Source organism: Hesperophylax consimilis, chromosome 27 (genome assembly GCF_061612785.1).
Source record: "Hesperophylax consimilis isolate HC1 chromosome 27, BYU_Hcon_1.0, whole genome shotgun sequence".
Lineage (NCBI taxonomy): Eukaryota > Metazoa > Arthropoda > Insecta > Trichoptera > Limnephilidae > Hesperophylax > Hesperophylax consimilis.
The window spans coordinates 8,273,149-8,287,605 of record NC_142862.1 but is presented as its reverse complement, the minus strand read 5'-3'; the positions used below and the strand labels follow the sequence as shown (position 1 = coordinate 8,287,605).

At 32.0% G+C, this 14,457-nt stretch overlaps 1 protein-coding gene across 2 annotated transcripts in view; it reads right to left on the bottom strand.

The window, feature by feature from the left end:
- hoe1 (OCA2 melanosomal transmembrane protein hoepel1) overlaps window positions 1–14,457 on the bottom strand; it is a 166,771-nt gene that overhangs the window by 78,045 nt on the left and 74,269 nt on the right. The window lies entirely within an intron of this gene.

Below are 14,457 nucleotides of genomic sequence, written 5' to 3'. Positions count from 1 at the left end.
CAAAATTAGAAAATATTCATTAGATTATGAGCAATTGTCTTTGCAAACTTGTACACTTCAGAACATGGTAAGGCGAAGTTAAAACCATTTCCAACTAAAGTTAAGAACTGCACTGCGCCTCGTAAAAACAATCAACTGACAGATACAAACAAAATCGCAATTGCAAAAGGTTTAAAGTGAGAACCTTGAAACGTATTTTAAAAATTACAATTAATTTTTTTAAATCATTAAAAACTTAATTTAAGAACTTTGTCGTAAAAGTATCTATGGAAATACAACACAGATGGCTCTGAAAGTTATTTTGGTTATAGAAATGGTTTTGCATTTAAAGGTAATTATTGAAAAAAATGTCAGTTAGAACCTAGTTCAACTTATGTGATGAAATTCAAATGGGATGGCGATATACGATGTTAGGCAAGTGTAAGAGAGATAGAGCGCATGGTAAATGGGATAAAACTAAAATGTGTCAAGTCAATGGTGACATTGGATTTCATTCAAATCCGCACGAAAAACATTTCTATTGTTTATAAATGCATCATCAAATCAATGGCCGAAATAATAAAAAAAATCATGTAGTCAACGAATGCCCGCTATATTCATTCACCGGCGGGACTGATGAGGTGCACAGGGCGACTCCTGAGGCCCTAGAATGGTTTACTAACCTAAATTTCCCCCTCTGAACACCCACCGTACGAAATAAAAAGAATTAAAAATAAACTTTTTAAACTAAATTTAAAAAAAAAATAATAAAATGTATTAAATAGCTACATATTTTCGAAAATATTTAATTGTGACGAAATGTTTGCAACATTTGTTTCTGGGGATATTTAAAAATAATTATATCTTTATGAAGATCCTTACATAAGTTAAGATCCTCTTTTACGAATGTGGGGAAAATTTAGTGACCGACCGAAACTAGATTTTCTGGAAAACTAGAAACCGTACCGGAATTTCTGTTCTATTTTGGCCGAAACTATTGTACAAATAACAGTACCTTAGTACAACTTCTTCTGTTGTTTTTACCTTTACATAACAAAGGGTTAAAATATTTTCGGACGATACAAAGCGGGGTCACTATGGTCCCCATAAAATCGCGAAGCAACCGTGAGATCCTAATATTCGTTTTGCAATTTCCAGTATTACTCAGATATTACTTACTACCTACCGTTTTAAACATCTTCGCCCAGCAGTCAATCATTAAGTAACGCAAAAAGGTACTAGAACATAGACATATGAATATTAGTAGACCTGCCCTAAGTGATTAAAAGCGTATTATCCCCACTCCCCATACCGGTTCCATTGGAACCGGCTGTGCTGGCGTATGGCCCCAAGTGAAATTTGAAAACGTGACGTCATCATTCTTGTGCGAACTATGGTCGAGGCATCATCGGTTCATTTTACGAAATAACACGGCAAAATGTTGACTTGTACTATGAAAACTTGTAAAAATAGATGTGAAAAAGAGAATAAACCCAATTGTCGTATTACATTCCATATATAAGCATTATTTTACTTTATTTTAAGCATATTCACATCGTATAATATAGATCAGTTTTAGAAACATATACTATCACACCGAGAAACGTCTGGACCCGAAACATAAAGCAATGGTGATATTATAATGCGAGATGCCTATTTACTGTCAGATTGATTTATTGACGAATCACAGTCAGCCTTACGCCCTTCGTTCTTCAACAGTTGATTTTACCCCTCGCCATTATCTTCTCGTCTATTAATTCCTATGTCTGTGTACTAGAAATAGTAAGAAATCGATCATAAATCAAAAACAATATTATTGTAGCCCTTACCCGGAGAAAACTTCCTGATAAAAAAAGAATAAATTGTATTTCGTCTAGTTATATTATTAAGGTAAACGCAGATGGATGAACAAGTGTTCCGATATTATTACGAATTTACTAACACTTTATCAGGAAGCAGTCCTGTTTTCAAAAGTATGACTAATAATTTGAATAAATTTTCAATAAACCAGCATTACTCATTTTTCTCCGTGTACCAGTAAACGTACCTTTTCGGATCGATTACCAAATACTTTATCCACAGTTATAGATCATTACCCCCCTCGGAACGAGAGTGTTAATGTAAAATGGATTTTTTTACAAAGTTGTATAATACACCCAGCATAAAACACCATATTAACAACAATTCGTAATTTATGTATTATATACAAATGTAAATATTTGGTAGACACTGTAATGTATGTATAGAAATAAATAAAATAAAATAAAAAATAAAAAAAATGTATTTCATTAACGTACACAAGACAACTCAAATGTAAATCTAAACATAAAAATTCACGAAAAAAATTGCCTCCTTAGAATCGCACCCTGTAACTTAAACTGTATACACATTAGTAGTAAAGAAGAAATAAAATATCTTGGAATAATTATTAATAAAAACATCAAATGGAAAAGTCAAATAAATTCCACAGTAGACAGAGTGAGAAAACTGATCTATATATTTTTTAGACTAAGAAATATTGTATCATTAAAAATACTAAAAGATATTTATTATGCACTTGCGCACTCTGTTCTACAATATGGAATCGTGGCTTGGGGGGGTGCATATAAATCATCCCTACTCCCATTGGAAACTATTCAAAAAATATTAATAAAAATCATCTTAAAAAAGCCATATTACTACCCAACTATAAATGTTTTTCAAGATTTCCCAGTTCCCCCACTTACAAAAATTTATGACAAAATTGCACTTCTACAAATACCTAAAGATTTCTTTAGTAAAAATAATTTACCACAATTGAATATTAGCAAAAGAATAATATCTGTTGGAGGACTAACCGTGCCACTAGCACGAACCACAACAGCACAGCATCACTATATATTCAAGGGTGTAAAATTATTTAATAAATTACCCCTTGATATACGATCGGAAGAAAACTACGAAAAATATTTAAAAAAATTAAATTAAAATACTCTTGTACCACCTCATAACTTTACTTATTGTTTAGAAATATGTTTTTGCCTTTTCAATTCTTTGAATCATTTATTAACTAACCTATATTTTTACTACTCTTATTGTTATTTTTTGTTAAATTACTAATATTGTTTGTTTAATTTAAACAAATGTAAAAATATTTTGTTGTCCTCTCCTAAACACAAGCAGCTGCTTTATTAGAAGAGTGATTGAAAATTGGTGTTTATATTGTTATAAAATTGTAACCTTGTTTATATGTTTCAATAAAAATTAAAAAAAAAAAAAAAAAAAAAAAACTGCTCATACTGTTACATTTCTTTAGCTGTGTTCGATGAGCAGATCTGAATAGCCAGGTTCTTCCTCACCTTCCTCTACCCTCTCCTCCCACCCTCTGTCGTCAGCTTCATAAATTACCAAATAGTCGGGGAAGCCATAGTCCCACTGGCTCCAGGCGGTGGAGAACAGTTGGAACTCTTGAGAGGTATTCTCTGTATTTTTTGACATAATAAATAAAAACGAGAGGGTTTTCTCGTCCACTTTGACAATCACTGGAAGGGGAACTCATGCCTGGTTTTCACGTACAAAAAACCAGTGTAATTAGTAATATAATAGATAATTATTGCTAACGTCATTAGCATGAAAAACAGCAGTAATCTTTTGTTGATTTATTCCGCTTTTCATCCTGATAAAACAATAGACGCTTCTGAAAAACCAAGAAACATTAAACAAACAACTAAAATTAACATTTTTGACAATAGAACACAACGTCTAACAAAACTTCGTGTAGTTTTTTTCTTCTCCTTTACACAGAAATGTGGGTTTATGCGCACAGAACAGATATTCTTTAGAAGTGTTATCCATACCGAAGTTATGGATAAAGTATTTTTTGCTAACCCACTATCAGAAACTAAAATAAACAAGGAAATCTGCTCAATACGTAGAATGCTATTGTTCTATAGGCTATGGACAGTTGGGGGCAGATGCGACCGTTGTGCGGTTTTCACATTAAAAAAACACAACAGCAGTATTTGTGTATATAATTAATCTTTTTTTTCACCAGAATTACGCGAAAATTAGCTTGCTGCAGGCACGTGGATACGCCCATAACACCTTTCTGTTAGGCTGGCTTTTCAGTGTGGGGATAACCAAAAATAATTAAATTGTTAAAGATGAAGAAAAAAAATAGATTCCGGATATTTAGCAAAGTGCCTTTGGCCAGACATCAGTTAAAATGACCTCTATGCTAACTGTATCCTTGATATATTACGTATATTAATGAACTCCAGTGAAAAATATTATGGCTTAAAAAAATAAATACATATTCATATAAATCAACAGACACTGATTAAAAATATATAGATTTCATTTTATATTATTATAAGTCGAATTTATAAATCGTCATTTAATATAATATGAATAAACACACCGTTTGGTTGGTACTACTGATATTGCTTATTAATCACAACCAGTCTACTTAAGTAATATATCTGTGATTTACGATAACCACATCAGGGTTGCCGATTCGTGGAGAATTCCCGAAATTGCGGAATTTACTAAGATTTTCAAGAATTTTTTTTGTTTGTGGGGAGAACCTTTTTGTGAAAAAATCGGGGATTCTGGGCATTTTTTGACTATCCAACCATTTTGAGACATAATATTTACAATTATTGTGAGAACCAACTTTATTTCGTTTTCGTACGCAGCAAATTTTCAAAAAGGTCTTTTCATAAAGCCTGAGCGAAAGAGAAAATCAAAAAATTACTAATGCTAATTTAAATAGATTTTTTTTAATTTTGGAGGTAAAGGAACTTGTAGGGAATTTTAAAATTTCTTCGATCCCATACAAAATATAGCACCGGTTGAAAAAAAAGGCTTTTTGTGACGTCACGGGTCACGTCCATAGATTTGACCCTTTTTCGGGAGACCAGAAAAATTAAAACTTTGATAATTATTTTAACTATTAAAACTAACTATAGAAAAATACAGACATACTAGTTAGAACATATTAATAAAAAATAAATTTTAAAAAAATGGACTGCAGTTCCTCATTGCACCTGTGAAAATTAATGGCATATTAGAATTCCCATTTCGAAAATATTTCACTTTAGGTAGGTACCTACCTATTTTATCGCTTGTCTGAATTTTCACACAATCAGTTCCAATTTTAAAAAAACTACACTTAAATTCAAAGCAAATCCAAGTTCCAGAATATTATATTGCTTATCGGCTACTGCGGCGCACGACAGGTTAAAACGGACACCATCTTAAAACCGTAACCGGAACGTAATAAAAAAAATTTACAGAGAGACGAAATGCTAATCGAATTAAAACAGTACTTCGCTACGCTCAGTCAATTACTCCTGCTTCTATTGTTATAAGCGGAAAATGTTGCTTGTGCAATGATGGAGGAGCTAGGATAGGATTGAGCCCGGGAAGCCTAGGGAGGAACCCATAGCGTTGGGTCACTTGGCTGCTAACCAGTCAACTAGTTAGTGTAATTTCTGTAATATGAAACGATAAAACCAATCTAGAAAAGATAAATAAATAGTTTTATTATAGATAAATATAGAGTGTTTCTGCCATAATGGTATTATTTTAATTTTGACGTTCTGGTCCACGGCCAGCTACCCGATTTTCCCAAGGGATGATACGCCATTTCATAAAATGCATATTAAGTGTCTAACACAGTGATGATCAACACGCGGCCCGAGAGCGTATTTCGTACCTACGGCGAACTTGGCTAGAATAAATAAAATAACGAAAAATCTGCGCTAAGAAATATTAAACGGTTACTGCTTTATAAAAGGGTAGTCTATCTTCAAAATTTTTAATCAGCCGCTCAAAAAACAATGTTTTTTCTGCATCATCTTAAAAGATAGTGTACTATGAAACTCCATTTTAATGGGTCAGAGAAAGGATTTAAATCCTCTATCTGTTCCGAGAGACTTGTAATTTGGTAGGATCACTATGTCCCGACCAACGCACCATAACGTTCAATGAATGAATTAATCACAAGTCATTTTAAAAATACGACCAATGCACACTTTTTTCTACATCATCTTAAAAGATAGTGTACTGTGAATCCCCATTTTAATGGGTCAGAGAAAGGATTTAAATCCTCTCTCTGTTCCGAGAGACTTGTAATTTGGTAGGATCGCTATGCCCCGACCAACGCACCATAACGTTTAATGAATGAATCAATCACAAGTCATTTAAAAAATACAACTAATGCACACTTTTTTCTACATCATCTTAAAAGATAGTGTACTGTGAAATCCCATTTTAATTGGTCAGAGAAAGGATTTAAATCCTCTCTCTGTTCCGAGAGACTTGTAATTTGGTAGGATCACTATGTCCCGACCAACGCACCATAACGTTCAATGAATGAATTAATCACAAGTCATTCCCTTGGCGTTCCCTTGATGCAAATAATTATGTTTTAACGGCGGTATCTCTCGGCGGTTTATCATGTAATAATGATCTCGTAACTTTCTAATACGTCGTATTGGCCTCTGTTTCTCATTTACGTTGAAATCTCTTTTGACATGTTGAAAAGAACAAAATAGATCGATGACTTATTTAAAACACTGAGTAACGTTATTCACGTTAAAATTAATCATTGCCCAAAATGGCGGACATCACTCGTCCGCCTGTTGTTTTCCGACATGTTGATAAGATGGAGTCTGATCGATTACTTGGCGCACTGGTGGAAGCAAATTTACCCCTTTTCCCATTTTTGTCGAGTTCTATCCACATTTGTCACATTTAAAGGTTTACGTTTTACAAATCATTCTTGAAAAAAAAAATTATATTCTTCGATCTATAAAAAATCAACAGAATTTATTGGTTTGACCTTGGAGATAAAAAATTTTCGCGGGCGGCGCATTAATTTTTGCGTGATTATTTATGAAAAGATTACGGTTTAAAAAAAAATGGTTTGTGACACCACTGACTGTTAAGTTAACCACATTAAGCGAAATGTATCCTATCGCCTGCGATACACGAATAAATTGATAATTCAACATCCAGTTAAAAAGGTTGCACGTCACTGATCTAACACTACATTGTTTAATAATAAACTGTATACAAAATTTTTATAGCGCATTTTTTGCGCATAATCTACTCAAGGACACTTTCCTTGCTTTTTAACAACGTTGTGTTGTTAAATTTATTTTTACATTTGTTGCATAATTTATCATATCACAGTGTTGTGCTGTTTACATTGTGCAAAAACTGTTGTCATATTAAGCATTGCACAAATAGTTGTAATCTGTGGCATGTCAAACAATAATTTTCGTTTATTTTATTCGGCGTGAATTCGTGTACGTTTTTTTTATAGCAGTCGCTCAGTTTGATTGGTGAAAGCGGTTGTTAAAATGAGAAATAAACAAGTACTGGTTTACGTTTTATTTTTAATTTATCTGAAAATTAAGATCTCTTGCAATACCCAAGCGACTTAAAATTGGAAAATTATGTATATATTATTTATGTATGTATATGCCTTATTCATCTTCACTGTGCATAACAAAGCCTTGGTGAGCTCTGGAGTCATTAAATTTTACAATAATTTTTACATGAAATTATAAGACGACACAATTATTTTTAGTTCTTAACGACATTTTCTAACATTTTTCAAGGGAATTTAATATATTTTTTAAAATTATAATCGAACGAGTTATTAGAGGAAGGGACAAATGAATTTCGGAAACTCTGTCCTAGCCGGAAACAATAAAGTAGGTGTGGGTCATCCCAATGTTGGAGAAGGTTATGATAAGAATGAGGGGCGATCAAAAAGACTCTTACTTGAGCCAAATGGTAACTTGACAGTTTAAATTTATAAACGTGCAATAAAAAAATAATAATCAGTGATACTCTATGTTACTGTCTAATTAATTAAGTTTTGTCTTATAATATATCTGTTCTGTTTTTCTGCATTGCTGTGTGAATAGATTTTATTATAAATATTATTTTGTATAGCACAAATATTTACTGTTCGATTCGCGCTATATGCATGTAGAGAAATACGCCAATGGGCTTGCTTATGTCGTTTCAAGTTCGGTTTTGGACTCCATGGCGTAGGTGTCACTGCATTTGACTTTGATTTGATTACCTTAGGTACAACACAACAAAAAAAATTATTTAAAAAAAAACATGAGTTACAAAGTTTTGCGTTATCTCCCATCGCCAGAGGTCTGCGCGCCCAAATTTTATAATATAGTGTAGTAGTGTACACAACCCAAATATCGCCGTACACACATATAGAAAAACACTGTATATGCACAATTTATTAATAAAAACGATTTACGACACTACCATAAAAAGTAGAAAACGAAACGAAATTTCAGTAGAAGCAATTTAATCAATTTGATGCCTAACTTAAATTATAACTTATTTTAACAAAAAACATATTAATTTCTTTAAAAATATTAGAAACATACTGGAATTTAAATGCATGTAAATTGCTTACCATTCTATTTGCCAATCGATAATCGAGTATGGAATAATCGCATGGGGAGGTACAACACTGTCAGCCATATAAATTAAAGATATACTCAAAATCCCCATAATAACAACACCTATAGATATATTAAAAAAATTTCAAGGTCAACTAAATGTTAGACAAATTAACAAAAAAACCATATTAATTCATCTTTATAAAAACAAAACAATTAAATTTTAATACCGACGAACTTTTACAATTACCTAAGCCAAATACAACACTTGGATAAAAAAAATCAAATATACATCCGACAAAACAAGATAATTAAAAAATCTAAATAAATTTAAAATCATGGCTAAACTTTGGATCTTCAACAAAGGTCGTGCAATAATTAGTCAACAAAAAACTAAATAAAAATGTCTCCAAATACCAAAATCAAAAAGGTAACTGTTGAAATATATCTTAACTGTGGGTATTTATTGTTAAAATAAAATATTTGCAAATTAGACTGTCTCTATACAGGTTGTCCCTAATAAGACAGGCGCAGATAAAATATGTGTGAATCGTACTTACGATCAGTGGCGGCTCGTGGCATTGAAAATCTCCTGAAAATCTTCATACAAACAATCAAATTTTCGAAAAAAAATCGTTTTTTTTTTTTTTTTTTTTTTTTTTTTTTATTTGGGAAAATCAACAGATTATTTACATATATAAGAATAAACTAAATAATAAAGATAAAATCCAATAACAGATTTTCACTTAAAATTATAATAATAATAAAAAATATTAAAACAAGAAACTAGGGGTTCTGTACCCGTGGCCTGAGAAATTTACAAAAAATACAAAATTGTAAATAATAAATAAAAAATAATAACAGATCTAGGAACACAAATAATATACTAATAACCAGCTAAATTTCAAAAATTTAAATTTAACTGATAGACTAATAATAAACTAAAATTCAAAACAAAATGTATTGTAAAATTTCAACACAGCAGCAATCAATAACACTACACAATAGCAATAATAACAATATAATAAATGTATACCTACAACTAAATTGAACACATGAGTATAAATTGGAAGGTAAGTAACTGGAAAGGATTCAAAGCAATAACATGATAACTTCAAGTAGAATATTTAAAATTATTTAATGTTAGTTATTACATATCTTTTAAAGGTTCCTAAATTACTTGAGAATATGTCCATATCATTAAAATTCTTATTAAATATACTACAGGCTCTGAATATAAACGCATTTTGTCTTATATTAGTAGAACATTTATGGAGATGAAAAGGTGATTTTTCTCTAGTTCTAACGCTCGGAACTCTAAAATTAATTTCAGACAGAAGGGGAGAACAATCAATAAAGCCATTGATAATTTTATGGAGATATATTATATCTGCAGAGTCTCTTCTAGTTTTTAATGGCTTAAGTCTATAAAGATCCATCGAGCTGTTTACGTCAAGGTTTGAATTTAGTTTGAAATTTAAATGATGTACAAATTTTCTTTGGATGGCTTCAATGCGATTTATGTAAATATTATATTGAGGATTCCATATGGGAGAAGCGAATTCAAGATGACTGCGAACATAAGAAAAATACAATATTTTAAGTGTTTTCAGCTACAACAACGTTAATAACGCCATTTTTGTAATATTGGCACTTTAGAACACACAAAATTCACGAGCCGCCACTGCTTACGAGTTTAATTAAAAAAATAAAATAAAAAGTTTGTCTTTTGTAATAAAAAAAGTTTCAATTATAATCAGTTTATACTACTTGGTGTAATGCTGCAGATGCCTATTATAGGCATTTATTTGGAGTGGTAGGCGGCTTGTATTTGGGGATGTGTAGTAAAATACCTTGCATTACGAATTTCTATTAATATACTCGCCTTGAACACTTAAGTTTTAAAACTATTCAAAAAAGTATTTTGAAGATGATCCCTGTACATCAGCCGAGTTGAAAAAGTAATAATATGAAATCCCATCGATAGAAAAAAATCACAAAGCATGCCTCTAAAATTGCACGAAACCCACCAGGTTCTGTTGTGACATGATTTCACAAAAAACAGGTCACATTTTTCACAAAAATGTCCCCGGAGACTAACATTTAGTTTACTCCGAATAATGTCAGGAATAAGTCAAGTACGTTCCATAATGCTCTTTTTTAACCGTTAGAGTGCCAAAAAAAATCATACAGTTGATTGTAAAATGCCACCAAAAAACATTATTTTTTATGAAACTATATATTTTTTTAAAACCCCATAAATTCTTTGAATTTTCAAGGATTTCGATGATTTTTTCGGTGGTTTATTAAAGAATATTGGTTTAGAATCACGCGCAGGGGGATCCCGAAGTCCAGGCGTTTCGAAAAAATGTACGCGCGAATCAGAACACGACTGACGCAATCGACGGAAATCGACGATCGGCAATCTTCGTTAAAACACGAATCGACGAAAATCGACGATTGGCACCCCAACGGTTAATACATTAAATTTTTAATAACGTTATCAATTTTGAGTATTTTCAACGACACGTTTATTCATTAAAATGGTTTTTATATACCATTTTAATGAATATTTTATTTATTTGTAAGATTTATTTATTTTATAATAGGAATCGGCTATTTGCAACGTCACCGCCTACGAGTGACATACTTATATCTGCAGTAATGAATACTCGAAGTAGATTTTTTAAATCGTAAATTTTTATATCCATAAAATCTACAATGCCTACAAAACCAAATGCTTAGATAAGTACGTCGATCTGTAAACAGATTTAATCTGACCTAAATCTAGGTCACATGGTTTAAAGGCTTCACATATTAATTCAAAGTTAATTGGTATTTTAATCAATAAAGGGACGTTAATTTTACGTCACGCTATTTTTTACTTTTAAGCTCTTTTTTTCCTCCCCTCCCAAATTAAGTCATGTAAAAACATAAGACCAGAGATGTGCAAAATGGGTAACCAAAACCATTCGAAATGCAAAATGGAAATGGGTCAAAAATTTTCCATTTGAAAATGCAAAATGCAAAATGGTTTTTAGAAAAGCATTTGAAATGCAAATTACCTATTTTCAAAATGCATTGAAAATGCAAAATGGTTTCTCAGGTCAAACAATCAAAATAATTATAGATTTTTTAAACAATTTTGTCATTTAATAATGGACATCAATGTAGAACAAACAAATTACATGCAAAAACGCATCCAAAAACACCACGACTACAGATTATGAAACCACAAAAATTTGCGCGGGACTAATGTTGCCAACGCAAAAACATAGAAACTGCTATCTAACATTTAATATTACAGCGTCATCGCCCCATGTTCAGTATTTTTTGTAATGGTATCACTCATTTGCCAGGGCTCCTACCAGGGAGCAACTTGACAAATGTAAATTATCTCTCGTAGCGAGGTTGAGGACCGACTGATATTTGGGGCTTATGGAAAAAAGATGAGTTCAGATAAATAGGAAGAATGTTGCAAAAATACATTTAAAATGGAAAATACATTGAGATAAACATTTAAAATGGAAAATGCATTGAGAAAAGCATATAAAATGCAAAATGGTTTTTAGAAAAGCATTTAAAATGGAAAATACCCATTTTGCATTTTGCATTTCCATTTGAAATGGATTTATTTGAAATAAAGCACATCTCGGCATAAAACCCCTGACATATAACAAGGAAAAAATAGTACGTCTTTTTTATCAAGATACTGTTAAAAATTTAACTGCCTGACCATTTTTTAATAAATTATTGATCGTTCAGAATATATCTGAGCACGTGTTCTTGAAGGTGGTATTGTCCGAAGAAGTATAATGGACGGGATGCGAAAATGTTATTGTTTTTAATGTTACGACTTCCCAATTACAGCTTCGAGCTTTACTGATAGTTTGTTATGAAATTTTTTAATTCATTCGTCATAGGCCTCCAGTCCCGTTTTTAACAGGAAAATGAATAATTTGACTACATTTTTTAATAAACTAACAATATTTCATTTCAGTAAGTTTTCTCACTATAATATTTTTGATAATATATAATTACAAAATTCGACAGTATTATGATTTTTATGTACACGTGTTCAGATATCGCGATAATACGATCGTATTTTACTTAAAGCTTATCAGAAAACCTATCAAATCGATCGATAAAGGCCTGAAATCCCGTTTTTAACTGGATAACGCATAGTTTGAAGATATTCTTAATAAAATGGCAATAGTAATTTTTCTCCGTGTACATTTAACAGAATAACAGTTTTATGTACTGTATGGATAGCTTTAAGTGATTATTAATAACTGATTATGATTTGCTGGGTAATAAAGTAATACGTTATTACTATATATTATATTGGTAATTGCAATTACTAATTACAAATAGCAATTACAGAAGCACCGTAAGAAGTAATTACTTACGGCGTAGACACATCAATTTGTTTGATCTTTATTTTCAAGTAAATCTTGGATATAAATATTTCACGAGAATAGATATATCTTTGGGATTCCTCGAAAGACCAATGAGTCATTTTTTTCCTGTTTTGACTTATGTTGAGGTAATTTTGTTCGGTGAACAGTGTGAATTACAAACTACTGAGTTATTTTCTGTTATAAGTCAAAAACGTGTAAATCTATTGCTACCCACAAATTAATGATATGCATCGAGTCGGCCTTAATGCTATTTGCTAAAATAATTTTGAATTATTGCACAAAATTTTATACGCTGAACTCTCTTTTTACAAGGTGGATACGTTCCACGAATGCGGAGAAAACTTTATATTAAAGAATATTGCTAATTTATTAAGAATCTCTTCAAATTATTCCTAAAATCCTAACATTTTCGATTTCGTCATCAGGGGGAAGTCCCGTAACGCCAGACAGCACCTAGTGCCGGACACTCGTAGTATCTCGACAAATTATTACAACGCGTGCGATTCAAAGATGGCGACAGGGGTGCGGTGGAGCGCAACAATACAGGATCACGGGACACGGCTGGCCAGTGACGCGAAAGGCCGCGGTGGGAGCTGGCGATGCTGTTTTTGGCGAGACAACGATGTGTCACTTACGATCCAAGTTAGTGTTACTGCTAAGTTTTGATGTGTACGTATTTATGGTTATTATTAATAAAGATATTAGTCCACTATTATTTGTAGATTGTGAAAGTTTTTGCTGATTTCCAAACCAGTTTTGATACTAAACACATAATTTTGGCAATTCCTTGTCCCTTAGTAACGGACATAAAGATGTCCATTAACACCGGACAAGGAACAAGTTTTTTTCTCGTGAGTATGTAAACTTTTTATAATAATTGTTTAAAACTACAGTGGCCGATAAGGGAAAACAAACCAAAGGCTTGATGGTCAAAGGAAAAAGTGGAAATAAAATGAAACCATTAACTCCAATACCTGAACCTGACAGAAAAAACGACTTGCGTAGTTTGCTTAGAGGACTACAACGAAGACTGGATACAGTGCTCTAGCTGCAATGGGTGGGCACATGAAGCATTTGCAGACATCCCTGAATGTGCAGATGCCTACATATGTGATCGATGCAGATTGTTTTAAAAGTGTCCGGAGCTGGGGGTTCGAACTTAAGTCCGTCCGGTAGTAGGTGCCACTTGCAAGAATTGAACTTTTTATCACCAAATTTTAATTTAGTTTTATAAAATAGTTTATGCAGAAGTTTTATTTTCATTAATTTATTTTGATTTTATACTTAGTTGAGTTAATTATTTCATAAATAAAGTGATTTTTCTAGAAGTGGTTTTTATTTTAGTTTGTTTTTAACCTAAGGTGTCCGCCACTGGGGGACTTCCCCCTACTTCCCGGTATATCGGTTAATTTAAAGCTCGTATAATCCGTATATAGGTCGGAAGCCTAGATATCAGCAATATTACATGTATTGTCTATGGTTTTACTAGCGGAAAGTACTTAATTTTCTATGTTGCGAGAGTGGTATATCTATGGCTCCTACGCCATTGGGATATCGCGAGCTTTCAAAATGTTAAATGTTTTATGTTGGCTAATTTACGAATTAATATAACGGGCCTCTATATTATTAAA